The 23428-nt window shown below is 46.3% G+C and overlaps 1 pseudogene; it reads right to left on the bottom strand.

The window, feature by feature from the left end:
• The window catches only part of LOC110502932, a 41872-nt pseudogene extending 19506 nt beyond the window's left edge, over positions 1-22366 (bottom strand).
• Between the last annotated feature and the right edge of the window lie 1062 nt (positions 22367-23428).

The following is a 23428-nucleotide window of genomic DNA, read 5'->3' on the forward strand; positions in this document are numbered from 1 at the left end:
GCAGCTGAAGCTAGGGTTCTGGTTGCAGCTGAAGCTGAAGCTAGGGTTAGGGTTGCAGCTGGAGCTAGGGTTAGGGTTGCCGCTGAAGCTAGGGTTAGGGTTGCAGTTTGAGCTAGGGTTAGGGTTGCAGTTGGAGCAAATGCTATGGTTGAGTATGGAGCTAGGGCTAGGGTTGAATTTGGAGCTCAGGTTGGCGTTGCAGCTGCAGATAGGGTTAGGGATGCAGTTGGAGCTAGGGTTAGGGTTACAGTTGGAGCTAGGGCTAGGGTTGATTGTGGAGCTAGGGCTAGGATTGAGCATGGAGCTAGAGTTGGGGTTGCAACTGGAGCTAGGGTTAGGGTTGCAGCTGAAGCTAGAGTTGCGGTTGCAATTGGAGCTAGGGTTGGGGTTGCAGGTGAAGCTAGAGTTGGGGTTGCAATTGGAGCTAGGGTTGGGGTTGCAGCTGAAGCTAGGGTTAGGGTTGCAGCTGAAGCTAGGGTTAGGGTTGCAGTTGGAGATAGGGCTAGGGTTCCAGCTGAAGCTAGAGTTGGGGTTGCAATTGGAGCTAGGGTTAGGGTTGCAGCTGAAGCTGAAGATAGGGTTAGGGTCGAGTCTGGAGCTAGGGTTAGGGTTGCAGCTGGAGCTAGGGTTAGGGTTGCAGCTGGAGCTAGGGTTAGGGTTGCAGCTGGAGCTAGGATTAGGGTTGAGTCTGGAGCTAGGGTTAGATTTGCAGCTGAAGCTAGGGTTAAGGTTGCAGCTGGAGCTAAGCTAGGGTTAGTGTTGCAGTGGAAGCTAGGGTTACGGTTGCAGCTGGAGCTAGGTTTAGGGTTGCAGCTGGAGCTAGGGTTCTGGTTGCAGCTGAAGCTGAAGCTAGGTTTAGGGTTGCAGCTGATGCTAGGGTTCTGGTTGCAGCTGAAGCTGAAGCTAGGGTTAGGGTTGCAGCTGGAGCTAGGGTTAGGGTTGCAGTTGTACCAAGGGCTATGGTTGAGTATGGAGCTAGGGCTAGGGTTGAGTTTGGAGCTCAGGTTGGCGTTGCAGGTTAGCTAGGGTTAGGGTTGCAGCTGGAGCTAGGGTTAGGGTTGCAGCTGAAGCTAGGTTTAGGGTTGCAGCTGAAGCTAGGGTTCTGGTTGCAGCTGAAGCTAGGGTTAGGGTTGCAACTGGAGTTTGGGTTAGGGTTGAGTGTGGAGCTAGGGTTAGGGTTGCAGCTGAAGCTAGGGTTAGGGTTGCAGCTGGAGCTAGGGTTAGGGTTGCAGCTGAAGCTAGGGTTAGGGTTGAGTCTGGAGCTAGGGTTAGGGTTGCAGCTGAAGCTAGGGTTAGGTTTGAGTCAGGAGCTAGGTTTAGGGTTGAGGCTGGAGATATAGTTGGGGTTGCAGCTGTAGATAGGGTTAGGGTTGCAGCTGAAGCTAGGGTTAGGGTTGCAGCTGAAGCTAGGGCTAGGTTTGAGTCTGGAGCTCGGGTTAGATTTGCAGCTGAAGCTTGGGTTAAAGTTGCAGCTGGAGCTAAGCTAGGGTTAGTGTTGCAGTGGAAGCTAGGGTTACGGTTGCAGCTGGAGCTAGGGTTAGGGTTGCAACTGAAGCCAGGTTTAGGGTTGCAGCTGAAGCTAGGGTTCTGGTTGCAGCTGAAGCTGAAGCTAGGGTTAGGGTTGCAGCTGGAGCTAGGGTTAGGGTTGCCGCTGAAGCTAGGGTTAGGGTTGCAGTTTGAGCTAGGGTTAGGGTTGAGTTTGGAGCTCAGGTTGGCGTTGCATCTGCAGCTAGGGTTAGGGATGCAGTTGGAGCTAGGGTTAGGGTTGAGTGTGGAGCTAGGGCTAGGGTTGAGTATGGAGCTAGAGTTGGGGTTGCAACTGGAGCTAGGGTTAGGTTTGCAGCTGAAGCTAAGCTAGGGTTAGGGTTGCAGCTGAAGCTAGGGCTAGGTTTGAGTCTGGAGCTCGGGTTAGATTTGCAGCTGAAGCTAGGGTTAGGGTTGCAACTGAAGCCAGGTTTAGGGTTGCAGCTGAAGCTAGGGTTCTGGTTGCAGCTGAAGCTGAAGCTAGGGTTAGGGTTGCAGCTGGAGCTAGGGTTAGGGTTGCCGCTGAAGCTAGGGTTAGGGTTGCAGTTTGAGCTAGGGTTAGGGTTGCAGTTGGAGCAAATGCTATGGTTGAGTATGGAGCTAGGGCTAGGGTTGAATTTGGAGCTCAGGTTGGCGTTGCAGCTGCAGATAGGGTTAGGGATGCAGTTGGAGCTAGGGTTAGGGTTACAGTTGGAGCTAGGGCTAGGGTTGATTGTGGAGCTAGGGCTAGGATTGAGCATGGAGCTAGAGTTGGGGTTGCAACTGGAGCTAGGGTTAGGGTTGCAGCTGAAGCTAGAGTTACGGTTGCAATTGGAGCTAGGGTTGGGGTTGCAGGTGAAGCTAGAGTTGGGGTTGCAATTGGAGCTAGGGTTGGGGTTGCAGCTGAAGCTAGGGTTCTGGTTGCAGCTGAAGCTGAAGCTAGGTTTAGGGTTGCAGCTGATGCTAGGGTTCTGGTTGCAGCTGAAGCTGAAGCTAGGGTTAGGGTTGCAGCTGGAGCTAGGGTTAGGGTTGCAGTTGTACCAAGGGCTATGGTTGAGTATGGAGCTAGGGCTAGGGTTGAGTTTGGAGCTCAGGTTGGCGTTGCAGGTTAGCTAGGGTTAGGGTTGCAGCTGGAGCTAGGGTTAGGGTTGCAGCTGAAGCTAGGTTTAGGGTTGCAGCTGAAGCTAGGGTTCTGGTTGCAGCTGAAGCTAGGGTTAGGGTTGCAACTGGAGTTTGGGTTAGGGTTGAGTGTGGAGCTAGGGATAGGGTTGCAGCTGAAGCTAGGGTTAGGGTTGCAGCTGGAGCTAGGGTTAGGGTTGCAGCTGAAGCTAGGGTTAGGGTTGAGTCTGGAGCTAGGGTTAGGGTTGCAGCTGAAGCTAGGGTTAGGTTTGAGTCAGGAGCTAGGTTTAGGGTTGAGGCTGGAGATATAGTTGGGGTTGCAGCTGTAGATAGGGTTAGGGTTGCAGCTGAAGCTAGGGTTAGGGTTGCAGCTGAAGCTAGGGCTAGGTTTGAGTCTGGAGCTCGGGTTAGATTTGCAGCTGAAGCTTGGGTTAAAGTTGCAGCTGGAGCTAAGCTAGGGTTAGTGTTGCAGTGGAAGCTAGGGTTACGGTTGCAGCTGGAGCTAGGGTTAGGGTTGCAACTGAAGCCAGGTTTAGGGTTGCAGCTGAAGCTAGGGTTCTGGTTGCAGCTGAAGCTGAAGCTAGGGTTAGGGTTGCAGCTGGAGCTAGGGTTAGGGTTGCCGCTGAAGCTAGGGTTAGGGTTGCAGTTTGAGCTAGGGTTAGGGTTGAGTTTGGAGCTCAGGTTGGCGTTGCATCTGCAGCTAGGGTTAGGGATGCAGTTGGAGCTAGGGTTAGGGTTGAGTGTGGAGCTAGGGCTAGGGTTGAGTATGGAGCTAGAGTTGGGGTTGCAACTGGAGCTAGGGTTAGGTTTGCAGCTGAAGCTAAGCTAGGGTTAGGGTTGCAGCTGAAGCTAGGGCTAGGTTTGAGTCTGGAGCTCGGGTTAGATTTGCAGCTGAAGCTAGGGTTAGGGTTGCAACTGAAGCCAGGTTTAGGGTTGCAGCTGAAGCTAGGGTTCTGGTTGCAGCTGAAGCTGAAGCTAGGGTTAGGGTTGCAGCTGGAGCTAGGGTTAGGGTTGCCGCTGAAGCTAGGGTTAGGGTTGCAGTTTGAGCTAGGGTTAGGGTTGCAGTTGGAGCAAATGCTATGGTTGAGTATGGAGCTAGGGCTAGGGTTGAATTTGGAGCTCAGGTTGGCGTTGCAGCTGCAGATAGGGTTAGGGATGCAGTTGGAGCTAGGGTTAGGGTTACAGTTGGAGCTAGGGCTAGGGTTGATTGTGGAGCTAGGGCTAGGATTGAGCATGGAGCTAGAGTTGGGGTTGCAACTGGAGCTAGGGTTAGGGTTGCAGCTGAAGCTAGAGTTACGGTTGCAATTGGAGCTAGGGTTGGGGTTGCAGGTGAAGCTAGAGTTGGGGTTGCAATTGGAGCTAGGGTTGGGGTTGCAGCTGAAGCTAGAGTTGGGGTTGCAATTGGAGCTAGGGTTAGGGTTGCAGCTGAATCTAGAGTTGTGGTTGCAGCTGGAGTTAAGGTTAGGGCTACAATTGGAGCTAGGGTTAGGGTTGCAGCTGGAGTTGAGGTTAGGGTTGCAGCTGGAGGTAGAGTTGGGGTTGCAGCTGGAGCTAGGGTTAGGATTGAGTCTGCAGCTAGGGTTAGGGATGAGTCTGGAGCTAGGGTTAAGGTTGCAGCTGGAGCTAAGCTAGGGTTAGTGTTGCAGCGGAAGCTAGGGTTAGGGTTGCAGCTGTAGCTAGGGTTAGGGTTGCAACTGAAGCCAGGTTTAGGGTTGCAGCTGAAGCTAGGGTTCTGGTTGCAGCTGAAGCTGAAGCTAGGTTTAGGGTTGCAGCTGGAGCTAGGGTTCTGGTTGCAGCTGAAGCTGAAGCTAGGTTTAGGGTTGCAGCTGAAGCTAGGGTTCTGGTTGCAGCTGAAGCTGAAGCTAGGGTTAGGGTTGCAGCTGGAGCTAGGGTTAGGGTTGCAGTTGTAGCAAGGGCTATGGTTGAGTATGGAGCTAGGGCTAGGGTTGAGTTTGGAGCTCAGGTTGGCGTTGCAGGTTAGCTAGGGTTAGGGTTGCAGCTGGAGCTAGGGTTAGGGTTGCAGCTGAAGCTAGGTTTAGGGTTGCAGCTGAAGCTGAAGCTAGGGTTCTGGTTGCAGCTGAAGCTAGGGTTAGGGTTGCAGCTGAAGCTAGGGTTAGGGTTGCAACTGGAGTTTGGGTTAGGGTTGAGTGTGGAGCTAGGGTTAGGGTTGCAGCTGAAGCTAGGGTTAGGGTTGCAGCTGAAGCTAGGGTTAGGGTTGAGTCTGGAGCTAGGGTTAGGGTTGCAGCTGAAGCTAGGGTTAGGTTTGAGTCAGGAGCTAGGTTTAGGGTTGAGGCTGGAGATATAGTTGGGGTTGCAGCTGTAGATAGGGTTAGGGTTGCAGTTGGTGCTATGGTTAGGGTTGCGGCTGGAGCTAGGGTTAGGGTTACAGCTGGAGCTAGGTGTTGGGTTGCAGCTGGAGATAGGGTTAGGGTTAGGGTTACCTCTCCGTGGCTGTAGTCTGGATGCCTCCATTGGCCACCAGGGCCCAGTATTTCCCCTCATTTGTCCGGAACAGACACTTCCTGCTCTCCTTGTCTAACTCCATCTGGAACCGCTCCAGGTCCGTCTCATCCTCCTGATTGGCTGAGATGCTCACTCCTGGGAGGGGCCAGAGGTGTGACATCAGTTAAGTTATTTTTATTATATGTTCAGTCCGAAATCAATCCATCTGAATGTTTCATTGATCCCCTAATTCTCAGGGCTAGGCCACTATTTTCTCATTTTCCACCTGAATTATGTGCCCAAAGCCTGTTGTTCATGCCCTGAAGCCAGGATGTGCATATAATTGGTACCATTGGAAAGAAAACACTTTGACGTTTGTGGAAATGTTACAATAATGTAGGAGAATATAACAAATATGAGGTCATTTTGAAAATTAGCTCCCTGGATGCAATTCCTATGGCTTCCACAGGGTTTCAGCAGTCTATGTTCAATGTTCCAGGCTTGCAATTTCAAAAACAAGTAAGAAATATCAGTTTTAGTACAGAAACACAGTCTTGGAAATTCTTGTTTGCTTGCACCATTAACACAGGACGCACCTGCTAAAATCCTATTGAACATTCCTCTTTCCGTAAGAAATATTATAGTTTGATTACATTTTAGGATATCTGAGGAGTAAATAGAAACTTATTTTGACTTGTTAAAAAAAATTAGGGGTAGATTTTCGAATTCCTTTCTCTGCATGTTGAACGAGTGGATTACGCAAATCGATGGCGCCAACTAAACAGACTTTTTGGGATATAAAGAGGGATTTTATCTAACAAAACAACACTACATGTTATAGCTGGGACCCTTTGGATGACAAATCAAAGGAATATTTTCAAAAAGTAAGTGAATATTTAATCGCTATTTGTAAATTTATGAAACCTGTACCAGTGGATTTTTTTTGGGATGTGGGGTGCCATCCTCAAAGAATCGCATGGCATCTTTTCTCAGTAATAGCTACTGTAAATCGGACAGTGCAGTTAGATTAACAAGAATTGATGCTTTCAACCAATATAAGACACTTATTTGTACCTAAATGTTTAATATCCATAATTTGTATGATTATTTATTTGAATTGCGCGCCCTCCAGTTTCACCGGAAGTTGTCCTGCTAGCGGGAAGCCTAGGCCTAAAAGGCCATCATTACAGGCTGTCTGAAATCTATGGGCACACACTCTTAAACACACACCTGTCGATGACCCACTATACTGTTAAAAACCTCTGTCCATTATGCCGAATGCTAATTGCATTAACATTAATTACATACTGAAACAAAATATAAATGCAACATGCAACAATTTAAAAGATTTTACAGAGTTACAGTTCATATAGGGAAATCCGTCAATTAAAATACATTCATTAGGCCCTAATCTATGGATTTCACATGACTGGGAATATAGATGTGCATTGGTCAAAGATACCTTAAAAATATATATATAGTGGTGTGGATCAGAAAACCAGTCAGTATCTGGTGTGACCACTATTTCCCTCATACAGCGTGACACATCTCCTTTGCATAGAGTTGCTGATTGTGGAATGTTGTCCCACTCCTCTTCAATGGCTGTGCAAAGTTGCTGGAACATGCTGTTGTACATGTTAATACAGACCATCCCAAACACGCTCAATGGGTGACATGTCTGGTGAGTATGCAGGCCATGAAAGAACTGGGACATGTTCAGCTTCCAGGAATTGTGTACAGATCCTTTCTCATAATTTCTATTGCACGTTCCCTCAAAACTTGAGACATCTGTGGCATTGTGTGGGTGACAAAATAGATGATTTTTGAGTGGCCTTTTGTTGTGCCCGGTTCACCTGTGGTTCACCTGTGTAATGATCATCTTGTTTAATCAGCTTCTTGATATTCCACAACTGTCAGGTGGATGGATTATCTTGGCAAAGTTGAAATGCTCACTAACAGGGATGTAAACAAATTTGTGCACAACATTTGAGAGAAATAAGCTTTTTGTGCGCATGGAACATTTCTAGGATCTTTTATTTCAGCTCAGGAAACATGGGACAAACACTTTACATGCTACTTTTATATTTTTGTTCAGTATAGTTTAGTAATGCTTGAAAGCCATTCACTAGTATACTGTACATTCCTTATTTATTCTCTGGGTTGAAAACCACCTTAGTTATCTAAAACCGTACTTTAGCGACATAGCACGTTTTTTTAGGAGGCCTTTACCAACTGACCTACAAAAACATGTGGCTTGAAACAGGTCCATCCAATCAAATCATAGTTTATTGGTCATGTATTCATACTGTATTTGCAGGTGTTATAGCAAGTGCAGCAAAATGCTTATGTTACTAGCTCAAACAGTGCAATAGAATTTATATTAGAGTGAGAATGTGTCAGAATCCAGAATATAAATACACGGTATGTATAGACAGTATAGAATGAATCAGAATCCAGAATATAAATACATGGTATGTATAGACAGTATAGAATGAATCAGAATCAAGAATATAAATACATGGTATGTATAGACAGTATAGAATGTGTCAGAATCCAGAATATAAATACATGGTATGTTTAGACAGTATAGAATGAATCAGAATCAAGAATATAAATACATGGTATGTATAGACAGTATAGAATGAATCAGAATCAAGAATATACATACATGGTATGTATAGACAGTATAGAATGTGTCAGAATCCAGAATATAAATACATGGTATGTTTAGACAGTATAGAATGAATCAGAATCAAGAATATAAATATACTGTATGTTTAGACAGTATAGAATGGGTCAGAATCCAGAATATAAATACATGGTATGTATAGACAGTATAGAATGTGTCAGAATCCAGAATATAAATACATGGTATGTTTAGACAGTATAGAATGAATCAGAATCAAGAATATAAATACATGGTATGTATAGACAGTATAGAATGAATCAGAATCAAGAATATACATACATGGTATGTATAGACAGTATAGAATGTGTCAGAATCCAGAATATAAATACATGGTATGTTTAGACAGTATAGAATGAATCAGAATCAAGAATATAAATATACTGTATGTTTAGACAGTATAGAATGGGTCAGAATCCAGAATATAAATACATGGTATGTATAGACAGTATAGAATGTGTCAGAATCCAGAATATAAATATACTGTATGTTTAGACAGTATAGAATGGGTCAGAATCCAGAATATAAATACATGGTATGTATAGACAGTATAGAATGTGTCAGAATCCAGAATATAAATATACTGTATGTTTAGACAGTATAGAATGTGTCAGAATCCAGAATATAAATACATGGCGTGTATAGACAGTATAGAATCTGGAAAAGAAAGAGGTATGTACAATAGAAGGTCTGTTAGGATGAGCTATGTTGAGAATACAGTATATACAGTGGGGCAAAAAAGTATTTAGTCAGCCACCAATTGTGCAAGTTCTCCCACTTAAAAAGATGAGAGAGGCCTGTAATTTTCAACATAGGTACACGTCAACTATGACAGACATAATGAGAAAAAAAATCCAGAAAATCACATTGTAGGATTTTTAATGAATTTATTGGCAAATGATGGTGGAAAATAAGTATTTGGTCAATAACAAATGTTTATCTCAATACTTTGTTATATACCCTTTGTTGGCAATGACAGAGGTCAAACGTTTTCTGTAAGTCTTCACAAGGTTTTCCCACACTGTTGCTGGTATTTTGGCTCATTCCTCCATGCAGATCTCCTCTAGAGCAGTGATGTTTTGGGGCTGTTTTTCTTGGCAACACAGACTTTCAACCCCCTCCAAAGATTTTCTATGGGGTTGAGATCTGGAGACTGGCTAGGCCACTCCAGGACCTTGAAATGCTTCTTACGAAGCCACTGCTTCGTTGCCCGGGCGATGTGTTTGGGATCATTGTCATGCTGAAAGACGCAGCCACGTTTAATCTTCAATGCCCTTGCTGGTGGAAAGAGGTTTTCACTCAAAATCTCACGATACATGGCCCCATTCATTCTTTCCTTTACACGGATCAGTCGTCCTGGTCCCTTTGCAGAAAAACAGCCCCAAAGCATGATGTTTCCACCCCAATGCTTCACAGTAGGTATGGTGTTCTTTGGATGCAACTCAGCATTCTTTGTCCTCCAAACACGACGAGTTGAGTTTTTACCAAAAAGTTATATTTTGGTTTCATCTGACCATATGACATTCTCCCAATCTTCTTCTGGATCATCCAAATGCTCTCTAGCAAACTTCAGACGGCCTTGGACATGTACTGGCTTAAGCAGGGGGACTCGTCTGGCACTGCAAGATTTGAGTCCCTGGCGGCGTAGTGTGTTACTGATGGTAGGCTTTGTTACTTTGGTCCCAGCTCTCTGCAGGTCAATTCACTAGGTCCCCCCGTGTGGTTCTGGGATTTTTGCTCACCGTACTTGTGATTTTTAAGTGGGAGAACTTGCACAATTGGTGGCTGACTAAATACTTTTTGGCCCCACTGTACATACACAGTGAGTAAACAACATGGAATATGCACGAAATATGAGGTGGCTATATACATTGGGCATTAGTTTAAAGTTTTGATAGACAAAGGCACATATATGATACACACATACACACACATCACTAGCCCTTTGTGACCAAAACAGGCAGTTTGATTTGGCCATGCTGTAACCAATTAACCCATTAATTAATTAATGTTCAACACAAAATGTTAGTCTTATTCGTGGTATCCATGTTGTGGTTTGTATTAGGAAACAAACAATAGCACAACACCACAACAAAGCCCCAGTGAAACAGATTGTGGAGGGCTCATGCCAACATTAGACGTATCCCAGAATATCCCTAAATAATTTTGTTAATCGTTTAATGACACAAATCCCTTACCCATCTATCCCCCGTCCACTCCTCCTCCCGTCTCTATCTATCCCCCGTCCACTCCTCCCATCTCTATCTATCCCCCGTCCACTCCTCCTCCCGTCTCTATCTATCCCCCGTCCACTCCTCCTCCCGTCTCTATCTATCCCCCGTCCACTCCTCCTCCCGTCTCTATCTATCCCCTCTCCACTCCTCCTCCCGTCTATCTATCCCCCCGTCCACTCCTCCTCCCGTCTCTATCTATCCCCCATCCACTCCTCCTCCCGTCTCTATCTATCCCCCCGTCCACTCCTCCTCCCATCTCTATCTATCCCCCGTCCACTCCTCCTCCCGTCTCTATCTATCCCCCTCTCTCTCTCCCAGTGGGGCCATGCTCTAAGCAGCCTTGGAGTGCCAATCTGCCAATCCATCCAATCCCCAAATGAAAGAGGGAAGGGAAAAAAAGAATAAGCAAAAAAGAGCAGATTGTTTGGTCCATGCTCAGTGGGAGAGGCCGACGCTTCCACACCAACCACCAACCACCGACACGCAAGCTTTAATTTGCATGCACACCAACGAACACAGGCATGCACACACTTAAGCATTTCACTGTAAAGGTTACACCTGTTGTATTCGGCGCATGTGACAAATAAAATGTGACTTGATTTAGGCAGATTCTGCCAGCCCCTTCACTTGACTAACCAGTCTCATACACTGGGGTCCTCCTAAGTTACACAGGTTTCTAAAGCAACTAAGCCTATCTATCCCCCAGTATAGGAGTGTAAAAACCTCTCCTCTATTTGTTTGATGGGATTCTCATCTCAGCAGTGCGTCACGCTTTATTGTCCATTTCACAGCACATCATCACCATAACAGTTTACGGAGCTCAGCTGTGATCACACTACAGCCCATCTAGAGAGAAAGAGGAGAGAACGGAGGACAGAATGAGAGAGGAAGAAGACAGGAATCAGGGGCCATTAATAGAAGATGATATACCTATCTGATATCTTGAAAGGCGTTGCTGACACCACGGTTAGTCCAGCATACCAGATGCTGCCATTTGGATGGTGGCCTGGTGTTGCACACTGACTGCTACACAGCCCAGGGCAGTGGTTTCACACCTTTACTAGGGGATGCCCAGACGTTTAGCAATTTTGTTGTAATCTTGAACTAGCCGACCTGATTCACCTCCTCAAGGGCTTGATGATTAGTTGACAAGTTGAACCAGGTGTGCTAGCCATGGAATAGTTCAAATGGAACAGCTGGGGGTCCCTGAGGAGAGGTTTGAAAACCACTAGCCATTTCACACATCCCCTTGTGCTGCACTAGTCTAGTGTAAGGTTGGGAACAGAACCCAGACCCATCTCCACTTTCCTGGTGTTGGCCTACCTGGAAGCCCGTCCACCTGCCTGCCCACCCTAAACTGGATCAGGACCGACTAATCCATCAGAGAGATTCTCTGCCACCCATTATTAATGGTAAGGTGGCCCACTGTCCCCCTCTTCCTCTCTCAATCCCTCTCTCCATCCCTCTCTCCCCTTTGTATCTTTCTCACTTGCTCTCCTCTATGTCTGCTATTCTCATTTTTTTCACTTTATTTATTTCACTGCATCCTTCATCTGTCTATCAGACGGTGCCAGGATTGTGTGTGTGTGTGTGTGTGTGTGTATTTGAGCGTTCGTCTCGCTTTCATTTTCCGGCCAGAGCAGATCACTGTACCCCAGGGAGGACAGAGAGGTGATGACAGACATGATAACATATTTGATGCACACACACCACATGGACACGTTAACAGAAAGAGAGAGGGAAGGCAGGAGAGAGAAGCCAAAAGAGAGGAGTTGGATTGAAGAGAGAGAGAAGTATAAAGTCAGTTTCTGAGAGGAGAGATAGATAGCTCTCTCTCCTCCTCCTCCTCTCTGCTCTTTCTCTCCTCCTCTCTGCGATCTCCTCTGCGATCTCCTCCTCTCTGCTATACCGCCTCCTCTTTTCTCTCTCTCCTCCTCTCTGCTACCTCTCTCTTCCTCTCTGCCCTCCTCTCTGCCTTCTCTCTCCTCCTCTCTGCCATCTCTCTCCTCCTCTCTGCCATCTCTCTCCTCTCTGCTATCTCTCTCCTCTCTATTCTCTCTCTCCTCCTCAGTTCTCTCTCCTCCTCTCTGATATCTCCTCCCTCTCTTCCTCTGTTCTCGCTCTCCTCCTCTCTGCTCTCTCTCTCCTCTTCTCTGCTCTCTCTTCTCCTTCTCCTCTCCTCTCTCTCTTCCCCTGCTATCTCCTCCTCCTCTGTGCTCTCTCTCCTCCTCTGTTCTCTCTCTCCTCCTCTCTGTTCTCTCGCTCACCATCTCTGTTCTCTCTCTCCTCCTCTCTGTTCTCCCTCTCTTCCTCTCTGCTTTCTCTCTCCTCCTATTTGCTTTCTCTCATCTCCTCTGTTCTCTCTCTCTCCTCCTCCTCTCTGTTCTCTCTCTCCCCCTCTCTGCTACCTCTCCTCCTCTCAGCTCTCTTTCTCCTCCTCCTCTCTACTCTCTCTCCTCTTCTCTGCTCTCTCTCATCCTCTCTGCCATTTCTGCTATCTCTCGTCTCTGTTCACTCTCTCTCTCTCTTCCTCTCTGTTCTCTCTCCTATGCATACAGTCTATCCCTCTCTCACCACCCTCTCCCTTGCTTTCCCCTACAGTCTCTCCTTTTCTAACCCTCACCTTTCCCCTTTCTCTCCCACCTCACCATGTCCCCTTTTTTCCTCCCTTACCCTTCCCTCGCCTCCTTTATTCTCTTCCCAGTTCTCTCCCCGGGTTCCCCTCTCAACCTCCTTTATCTCCATCCCTGGGCTGGTGTCTGTGGCTGACTGACTGACCCAGCTGACTTTCTGATTTGTGGGCTGAGTTGCTACCGGCTGTGTGGTGTGGGCCAGAGACCCAGAGCTTGAATTAGAGCAGGGCTTGGATTTCTGAAAACAAACAGCCTTCAATGATCAACCGCCCTGGTGCTATAAATGATTTAACACACTCTACACCTCACCACTCACCAATACATGGTGTGTTGGAGAGAAAGAGAGAGAGAAAGCTTGTGTTTGTGAAAGAGTGTGTGTGTAGTACATGTTTGTAGGTACAAGATGGAGTTTTTATGTGTGTGTCTGCGAGCGAGAAATTGTGTGTGTACCCCGTATGAGTGTCTGTCAGCACTAGTAAATCAAATAAAATTTTATTTGTCACATGAGCCGAAAACAACAGTTGTAGACCTTACAGTGAAATGTTTACTTACAAGCCCTTAACAACAATGCTTTAAGACTTTAAAGACTTTAACACTTTAACACTTCAAAAAATAAGTGTTAAGTAAAAAATCAATAAGTAGAAAATATAAAATAAAAGTAACAAATAATTAAACAGCAGCAGTAAAATAACAAGCGAGGCTATATACAGGGGCTACCGGTACAGAGTCAATGTGCGGGTTATTGGGGTAATATGTACATGTAGGTAGAGTTAAAGTGACTATGCATAGATAATAAACAGAGAATAGCAGGGGTTTAAAAGAGGGGTCTGGGTAGCCCTTTGATTAGCTGTTCGGGAGTCTTATGGCTTGGGGATAGAGAGATGTAGAGACATGTAGTGGAAACAGGTGGGTAAACAACATGAGGGTAAATATGTGGGTGAACAGGTGGGTAAACAGGTGGGTAAACTCTGATTACTAAAAAAAAGTAACACTCCTTGTATTTTTTATGCATTATTCTGCAACAGGTGGGTAAACTGTCCCGGCAAAAAAAAGGTGTGTAAACTGCGTTCATTTGCGTTTACCCTCCACTACACCACTGGTCATCGGCATATCTTCCCTGATGTTTCCTGTACTCCTCAGGCCTCGAGGTCATCACTTTCTGCTCATCTCACTCAGCCATTTGGTTGTTGCAGATAGTAGCACTAACCAGGAACAATGAACCACAGCTACTGTTCCAACTCTCAGGTTGGAGTAACACATCTTTACCTCAGAGCTAGAGGCATGGGCCAAAGACCCCAGCATCAAACACACAGACTGTACACTGAACATCAGATCAGTGGTATTCAAACTTCAGCGGGGGACCCCCGCAACCCCACCCCAAATCTAATGACACTGTCACACCCTGATCTGTTTCACCTGTCTTTGTGCTTGTCTCCACCCCCTCCAGGTGTCGCCCATCTTCCCCATTATCCCCAGTGTATTTATACCGGTATTCTCTGTTTGTATGTTGCCAGTTCGTCTTTTTGTCAAGCCAACCAGTGTTTTTGTGTCAGCTCCTGCTTTTTCCCAGTCTTTTCTCATCCTCCTGGTTTTTGACCCTTGCCTGTCCTGACCCAGTACCCACCCACCTGACCACTCTGCCTGACCTGACCCTGAGCCTGCCTGCCAGCCGTCCTGTACCTTTGCCCCTGTTGCTGTAATAAACATTGTTACTTCACACAGTCTGCGTCTGGGTCTTACCTTGATACCTGATTGTACTAACTGGCCATGACTGACCCAGCAGACCCGGGCCAGCTGTGCGACGCCATCTCCTCCCAAGGAGCCACCATAGGGAGGCACAAGGAACTGCATCGTGGCCTTATGGAGGCTGTCCAAACGTTGGCTGAACAGCATGACCGGGCATTGGACGGTTTGCTGGAGCAATTCAGTGGGTTGTCTGGGGGCCAGCCTACCACGGTGGTAACCCCACAACCCCTTAGTAAAACCTCAGTAATCCAGCTGCTGGCAGTGCCGCCTCAATCGGCCACTCCACCAACTCGGGAGCCCCGTTTACCCCCCTGTATGGGAACAGCAGCCGGCCATATGCCTTAGTCTGGAGGGATTCATGGCAGAGGTGAATACGTTTTTTACGCCCCATTCTCCAGGGAGAGAAGCTGCCCAAAGGCTAATCTAACTTCAGCAGGGTGTCTGCAGTATGGCTGACTATGCGATGGATTTCCGCACGTTGGCAGCGGAGAGTGCTTGGAACCAGGAAGCACCGTTCCATATGTTCCTGCGAAGGCGTCTCGGAGGTGGTCAAGGACGAGCTTGCTGCTCGGGAGTTACCTACGGATCTTGATTCCCTCATCGCTTTGACCATCCAAATCGATGGGCGACTACAGGAACGACGGAGGGAGAAGGAATTTTGCTCTCATGCCCAGGGATCCCACCTTGCCTACGAGTCAACCTGGAAGCTCCTGATGGTCTCGTTGCCGAGAGGATCTGAGGGTTCCTGACCTGCCCCGAGGGCTGCCGAAAACGTCCGAATCACCGCTTCCTGAGCCTATGCCACTAATAGGTAGAGCTGGGCTGTCGCCAGCGGAACGGAAATACAGGATCGACATGAACAGTTGTCTGTTTTGCGGGACTCTTGGTAATTTCTTGCCCTCTTGTCCTCTAAAGAAGCCAGGCTCACCGGCAGGAGCAAGGACTCTGGTGGGCCATATGGAGAACGTTCCTGCTTCCACTGCTTCCACCCATTTTCATGTCAGTTTTTTTGGATGCTACCCTGGCGTCCAAGCTGAACATCCCCACTCAGCCCCTCTCCATTCCATTGGATGTTAGAGCGCTGGATGGGCGCTCTAGAGGCCCGAGTCACCCAGAACACCACTCCCATCCACCTATGGGTGTCAGGGAACCATAGCGATGCTATCCAGTTCCTGCTCATCAAGTACCCTCTGGTTCCCATGGTATTGGGATTCTCCTGGCTCCAATGACACAATCCCCTCATTAACTGGTCTACTGGTGCCATCATGGGCTGGAGCCCGTTCTGCCACGGCCATTGCCTGAAGTCAGCACCAACTTCCCAGTGACATCTTCCTCGGGGCTCGGAAGGTCCCCCGGACCGCCCCGCCATTCCTGCGGAGTTCCAGGACCTCCAGGACATCAAACATATTTTTACTTTATGTTTAAAGCTGCCCAGAGAGGACGTTGTTTTTATAGGCAGAGGCAACTCATTCCATTCTGGGGCTCCAGTATACAAGAAAGTACCTTTCCCAGCATTACTCCTGAACCTGTATAAGCACACATCAGCAACACCTGATCTGGTGCTGTGATTGTGTGCATCCCTAACACGAGGAAAGTAATCACTTAGATATCTGGGCGCAGGACCATAAATACTCCTGTAAACCAAACCTAGTCTAATCTGGGACACCCTAGCCTCAACAGGCAGAACCATAAATACTCCTGTAAACCAAACATAGTCTAATCTGGGACACCCTAGCCTCAACAGGCAGCCAGTTTCTGAAAGCAGCTCCTGCCTATGGGAGTACGTGGACTCACCTTCAATACTACCCTGAGCAACTTATTCTGGGCTATCTGGAGCTTCCCCTTCATAAATTTAGATAAGCCCCCAAACCAGAAAGTACTAGCATAGTCAAAATGGCATTGAATAAGGGCAGTAGCTAGCACTTTCATGGCGTCCTTATCAAGCAGCTTGGACTTCCTAGCCAAAAACTTAGTCCTGACATTAACCTTCCCTAGCACCTTATTGGCCATGCTCATACCTCCCAAGCTTCCATCAAGGATACATGCCAAGTAGCTAACAGAGGTTTTAGTAGTCAGCACCTCACCCCCTAACTCCACCCTGATTTCAGACGACCTACACAATTTAGGTCTGAATCCAAAAATAATTGCTTCAGTTTTCCCTAAGTGCAGAGATAGCTTATTATCTCCAAGCCATTTGCTAATGTTAGTAAGCTCTGTGCTAAGTATGCTCTCCAACATAGTTTTACTTTTGTGAGACACCAGAAGTGTAGAGTCATCCGTATAAAGAAAAAGACGGCAAGAACAAGCATCTTTCATATCATTAATATACAATAAAAACAGCAGAGACCCAAGCATGCTCCCCTGCGGAATGCCACAACTCATTGGTTTTGCCTGAGACAGTTTATTTTTAATTTTTAAATGTAACCTTTATTTAACCAGGAAGTGCTCATTGAGATTTAAAATCTATTTTTCAAGAGTGTCCTGGCCAAGATAGGCAGCACCAAGTCATTACAAAAATTATAGACAAACAACATGAAAAACTACAAGTATTCTAGTAAAAACCATAGAATTCACAAGAGTATAACAAAATCAAAAACAGCAAATTAAAAACATTGACAGGTCAGGGAATCAGTCTCAAGATCATTCATCAGTGATTTAACAATACCAATCGGGACAAGTTCTTCCAGTTTAAAAGTATTTTGTAAAGCGTTCCAAGACGATGGCGCAGAGTACATAAAAGCCCTTTTACCAAATTCAGTTCGGACATTTGGAACAGTTAGCAGGATAAAGTCCAGCGAACGAAGAGAGTACCCACCACATTTCTGGACAATAAAAATGCCCAAATAAAAAGTTAGTAAACCCAAAATGGCTTTGTAAATAAAAGTATGCAACTGCCTGAGCCTACGAGTGACTAGAGAAGGCCAGCTTCTTCCTGAGTCCCGATTGGTACATTGATCAAATAGAGTTTGTAAATAAAAACTCTTTTAGCTGTTCACTCACAACGGTTTCAAGTATTTTCACCAGGGCTGACAGCTTTGAGATTGGCCTATAATTATTTAAAAGAGTTGGATCTCCCCCTTTTAAAAGTGTTAAGATAAATGCTGATTTCCAGATTTTCGGAATTCCATTACATTCCAGGGTTAGATTGAACAGATATGTAAGTGGTTCAGTTATGAAATCAGCTGCCAGATTTAAAAAGCAGGGATCAAAAAGATCAGGACCTGCAGGCTTTCTCTGATCTAAGGACAGTGAACCATTAGCCTCTACTACTTGCTCTTGTCATGCCCTGACCGTAGATTGCTTTGTATGTTTCTATTTTTGTTTGGTCAGGGTGTGATTTGGGTGGGCATTCTATGTTTGTATGTCTAGGTTTTTGTATTTCTATGTCTAGGTTTTTGTATTTTCAATTTTTATGAGTTACGCGCTTCAGCTCTCGGTGGTCCCGTTCTGTGAGCTTGTGTTGCCTACCATTTCCTGGCTGAGCCGTTGTTGCTCCTAGATGTTTCCACTTCACAATAACAGAACTTACAGTTTACCGGGGCAGCTCTAGCAGGGCAGTAATTTGACGAACTGACTTGTTGGAAAGATGGCATCCTATGACAGGTGAGGTTGAAATAGACTAATCCACTAATTTGAAGGGGTGTCCACATACTTTTGTATATATATAGTGTATGTCCTCTTAATTTTTTTATTTAAAAAAACAATTTGTTCCAAGATTTATTTTTATTATTTGGCGACCCCATTACAGTTTGGGTCGCGACCTCGACTTTGAATAATACTACTGCTCTAGATTCTTGGAAAGATCTACTCTAGATTAGAGGTCGACCGATGAATCGGAATGGCCAATTAATTAATTTCAAGTTTTCATAACAATCGGAAATCGTTAATTTTGGACGCCGATTTTTTTATTTTATTTTATTATTATTTATTTTTTACAACTTCATTTAATCTTTATTTAACTAGGCTAGTCAGTTAAGAACACATTCTTATTTTCAATGACGGCCTAGGAACGGTGGGTTAACTGCCTTGTTCAGGGGCTGAACGACAGATTTGTCAGCTCAGGGATTCAATCTTGCAACCTTACGGTTAACTAGTCCAACGCTCTAACCACCTGCCTCACAAGGAGGCACGCCTGTTACGCAAATGCAGTAAAAAGCCAAGGCAAGTTGCTAGCTAGCATTAAACTTGATCAATCAAAATCACTAGTTATAACTACACATGGTTGATGATATTACTAGTTTATCTAGTGTGTCCTGAAAAAGGACTGTCGTTGCGCCAACGTGTACTTAACCATAAACACCAATGCCTTTCTTAAAATCCATACACAGAAGTATATAAATCCAGGTTAGCAGGCAATATTAACCAGATGAAATTGTGTCACTTCTCTTGCGTTCATTGCACGCAGAGTCAGGGTAAATGCAACAGTTTGGGCCGCCTGGCTCATTGCAAACTAATTTGCAAGAATTTTACGTAATTATGACATAACATTGAAGGTTGTGCAATGTAACAGGAATATTTAGACTGATGGATGCCACCCGTTAGATAAAATACATCTTGTTTTCGAGATGATAGTTTCCGGATTCGACCATATTAATGACCTAAGCCTCGCATTTCTGTGTGTTATTATGTTATAATTAAGTCTATGATTTGATAGAGCAGTCTGACTGAGGGGTGGTAGGCACCAGCAGGCTCGTAAGCATTCATTCAAACAGCACATTCGTGCGTTTGGCCAGCAGCTCTGCTGTTTATGACTTCAAGCCTATCAACTCCCGAGCTTAGGCTGGTGTAACGATGTGATGTGAAATGGCTAGCTAGTTAGCGGGTGCGTGCTAATAGCGTTTCAAACGTCACTCGCTCTGAGACTTGGAGTAGTTGTTCCCCATGCTCTGCATGGGTAACGCTGCTTCGAGGGTGGCTGTTGTCGATGTGTTCCTGGTTCGAGCCCAGGTAGGAGCGAGGAGAGGTACGGAAGCTATACTGTTACACTGGCAATACTAAAGTGCCTATAAGAACATCCAATGGTCAAAGGTATATGAAATACAAATGGTATAGAGAGAAATAGTCTTATAATTCCTATAATAACTACAACCTAAAACTTCTTACCTTGGAATATTGAAGACTCATGTTAAAAGAAACCACCAGCTTTCATATGTTCTCAAGGAACTGAAACATTAGTTTTCTTACATGGCACATATTGCACTTTTACTTTCTTCTCCAACACTCCGCATTTTTTTAAACCAAATTGAACATGTTTCATTATTTATTTGAGGCTAAATAGATTTTATTGATGTATTATATTAAGTTAAAATAAGTGTTCATTCAGTATTGTTGTAATTGTCATTATTACAAATACATTTTAACAATCGGCCGATTAATCGGTATCAGCCTTTTTGTCCTCCAATAATCGGTATCGGCGTTGAAAAATCAGAATCGGTCGACCTCTACTCTATATTCAATCTCGATTATAACAGATGAGATACTAATAACATGGTAGATTCTGGAATCAGTTACCGGGTCTATGATAATGCAGTTGTTTGTCGCTTGGGCAATGGGAAAGAGACATTATTCTGCAGTGGGTTTCAAAAGCACTCTAAAGTTAAAGGGATACTTCAGCATTTCTACTTCCCCAGCGTCAGATGAACTCGTGGATAGCATTTTTACCAGTCTCTGCGTGCAGTTTGAAGGAAGTTGCTAACTAGTGTTAGCGCAATGACTGGAAGTGTATGTAACTGCTAGTTAGCATTGGCTCACGAAACTACCTCTAACTTCCTTCATACTGGATGCAGAGAAATAAAAATCTATTGCTATCTATGAGTTCATCTGACTCTGGGCAAGTATATAAAGGGCTTCATTGCCAACGTCCTAAAATATTCCTTTAAGCTACTGTAAGGAAGCAGTGGAATTTTACTACTAAAAGCCCTATAACAACACAATAATAGAATGTTAGAAACAGAACAATCAATCAACGCATGCACACTTGCACGCACACACACACACACACACACACACACGACACCATACCAACTGTGTTCATCTGGTCTTCGAGGAAACACCCAACCTCAGGCAATATTACAAGGTAAGGAACCTGAAAACTACATTACCCATAATTATGGAACAGTCCCTATCGGCTGTCAAACATCCCTATCGAGTGGCAGTGGTATGAGTCCATGCATATTCATTATGTGTACTGTTTATTTATGTGTGTGTGATGCACATGTTCATACTGTGTTTCCTCTACTGTGTATGTGGTGTATGTCTTACCTTGCCGTATAGACACATATTTACTGTTGGCTGCCATCAGCACCACCTGAGGGTGGCTCTCCTCCAGGTCAAACAGCTCGTCCTTCCCCGGCTTGCTGCACCTGCCAGACCTCAGTGTCCCCGTGGGGCCCATGGGACTCAGGTACTTCCCCTCACAGTCCTTAAACGCCAGCTTCCCACACTTCAGCTCCAGTGTGTACCCCGTGCCCCTCCCGCTCTCCGCTGACAGCTTCCCACACTTCAGCTCCAGTGTGTACCCCGTGCCCCTCCCGCTCTCCGCTGACAGCTTCCCATCGTTGACTAGGTAATGGCTGTCACAGGTCTTGAGCCGGTACTTCCCGTCAGGAGCGCTGCCACGCCCCACGGAATGTTCCGGTCCACGGCGATCTCACCATTGCGGGGTGACAGGTGGGCGTAGTGCTTGCGGGCTATACTGAGCAGGTTGGCCTGCGGGTGGAGTGCCAGGTGTACTGTCCACAGCTCTGCCTCTGTCATCACCTGGGTGAAGCAGGACAGGTAGTCACAGGAACCTCCAAAGAACCTCAGATAGGGTTTAGACTGCAGTACCCAGCGGCCGTCTGATTGGGCAGCGATCAGGAAGCGGCAGTCTCTGTTCTGGATCTCGGCCTCGCAGGTGACCTTGCCATCCTTGTCGGAGGTCAGGTATCGGCCCAGATGGCTGCGGAAGTAGACCACCTGGGGGTCCTGGGAGTCCTGCTCTAACATCCACACCTGCTTCCTCTTCAGCCTGGGGGCCGATGCATTCACCTGATGGAGGAGAGATCACTGTCAAACAGAGCACTGGGAATAGCTCCACTTGTCTCCCTCTGTCCTAACCTCTTCTCCTGTCTTCCTCCTTTCAAACTCTTTCCTGCTTTAGACAAACTTGGTTGGCATCTACTCTACTCTGGCATGAAAATGACAAAGGAGTTGGCTAAAGCAGACCAGACTGGCACCAGTCTAGACAGGACACAGTAAGACTAAACTGTGTCAGATGACGTATCTCACCTTGAAGCCAAAGGCCTCTGCAGTGAGGTAGCAACTCTCATGATTGATCAGACAAAACTGCAGCTTCAGTGGACAGTTTGTCCTGTTAGTGGGCATCCTGACCTGGAGAGGGGGAGAGGGGAGGAAGGGAAGAGGGCGGAGGTTATAGGGGAATGACAAGTATGCCGAGAGGTGAGGTACGAGGGGTCGGCAGAATGAGGCAATGAAATATAAGAAGAAATCAATGAAGAAGGTAGGTATGTAATGCAGGGACTACAAATTCCTGCTTCTCTGCCGTTTAAAAAAATTTTTTTTACACAGATTAATAATCTACTTACTGTGGTTATGTGGTTCCTTTTCTGTCGTTTCTGTGATTCCTACGCTCCTAATTCCCAGATTAAAAAGAATCCTTATTCTGTCTCTGTCTCCTCTCCTCTTGTCTCTCTCTGGGTGGTTGAGAGCCTCTTGTCGTTCTCTCTCTACTCCTTCTTTCTCGTTCTGTCGTTCAGGGCTCCTTGGGTTTTCCCTTAGGTTTTCCCTAATCAGGATTATAGTAGTTAGTAGGACTCAACACTGCAATCCAACTAGTGACGTCACCCTCTGTCCCTCTCTTCTCTCAACTTCCCTCTTTCAGACTACCTCTCCCCCTCTCGTTTCACAACTTCCCTCTCAGACTACCTCTCCCCTTCTCCCTTAATGTATCCTTCCCCTCTTCTTTCTCTCTCTCCCACAATGTCTGCCTCCCACTCAATCATTCCCTTAGTCTCTGTCTCACTCAATGACCCTCTCCCTCAATGTCTGCCACCCACTCAATCATTCCCTTAGTCTCTGTCTCACTCAACGACCCTCTCCCTCAATGTCTGCCTCCCACTCAATCATTCCCTTAGTCTCTGTCTCACTCAACGACCCTCTCCCTCAATGTCTGCCTCCCACTCAATCATTCCCTTAGTCTCTGTCTCACTCAACGACCCTCGCCCTCAATGTCTGCCTCCCACTCAATCATTCCCTTAGTCTCTATCTCACTCAACGACCCTCTCCCTCAATGTCTGCCTCCCACTCAATCATTCCCTTAGTCTCTATCTCACTCAACGACCCTCTCCCTCAATGTCTGCCTCCCACTCAATCATTCCCTTAGTCTCTGTCTCACTCAACGACCCTCTCCCTCAATGTCTGCCTCCCACTCAATCATTCCCTTAGTCTCTGTCTCACTCAACGACCCTCGCCCTCAATGTCTGCCTCCCACTCAATCATTCCCTTAGTCTCTATCTCACTCAACGACCCTCTCCCTCAATGTCTGCCTCCCACTCAATCATTCCCTTAGTCTCTATCTCACTCAACGACCCTCTCCCTAATGTCTGCCTCCCACTCAATCATTCCCTTAGTCTCTGTCTCACTCAATGACTCTCTTCCTCTATGCTTCACTCACTCTGTCTGCCTGTCACCAGTCTCTCTCTCTCTCTCTCTCTTTCTCTCAGCCAGTCTCTCTGTTTCTCTAAATCCCTGTTCTTTCCTTCTCTCCCAGTTCTCCCAGAGATTACTGAGCCACTGGTCTAATGACCAGTCTCCAACCCTGGCCTTAGTGATCAGTCACCCAACCAGTCAGCCAGTTAGCCAGTCAGTCAGTCAGTCAGTCAGCCAGTCAGCCCGTCAGCCAGACAGTCAGTCCACCAGTCAGTCACCCAACCAGTCAGCCAGATACACCCAGCTTTACGGTCCTTACCTTCTCATTCACCTCTTCATCTCTCTCCCTCTCTTCTTACCTCTCTGTCACTTTCTGCCTCCCACGTTCTGTCACTTTCTGCCTCCCACGGTCTGTC

Source organism: Oncorhynchus mykiss, chromosome 23 (assembly GCF_013265735.2).
Source record: "Oncorhynchus mykiss isolate Arlee chromosome 23, USDA_OmykA_1.1, whole genome shotgun sequence".
In the NCBI taxonomy this organism is placed as follows: Eukaryota; Metazoa; Chordata; class Actinopteri; order Salmoniformes; family Salmonidae; genus Oncorhynchus; species Oncorhynchus mykiss.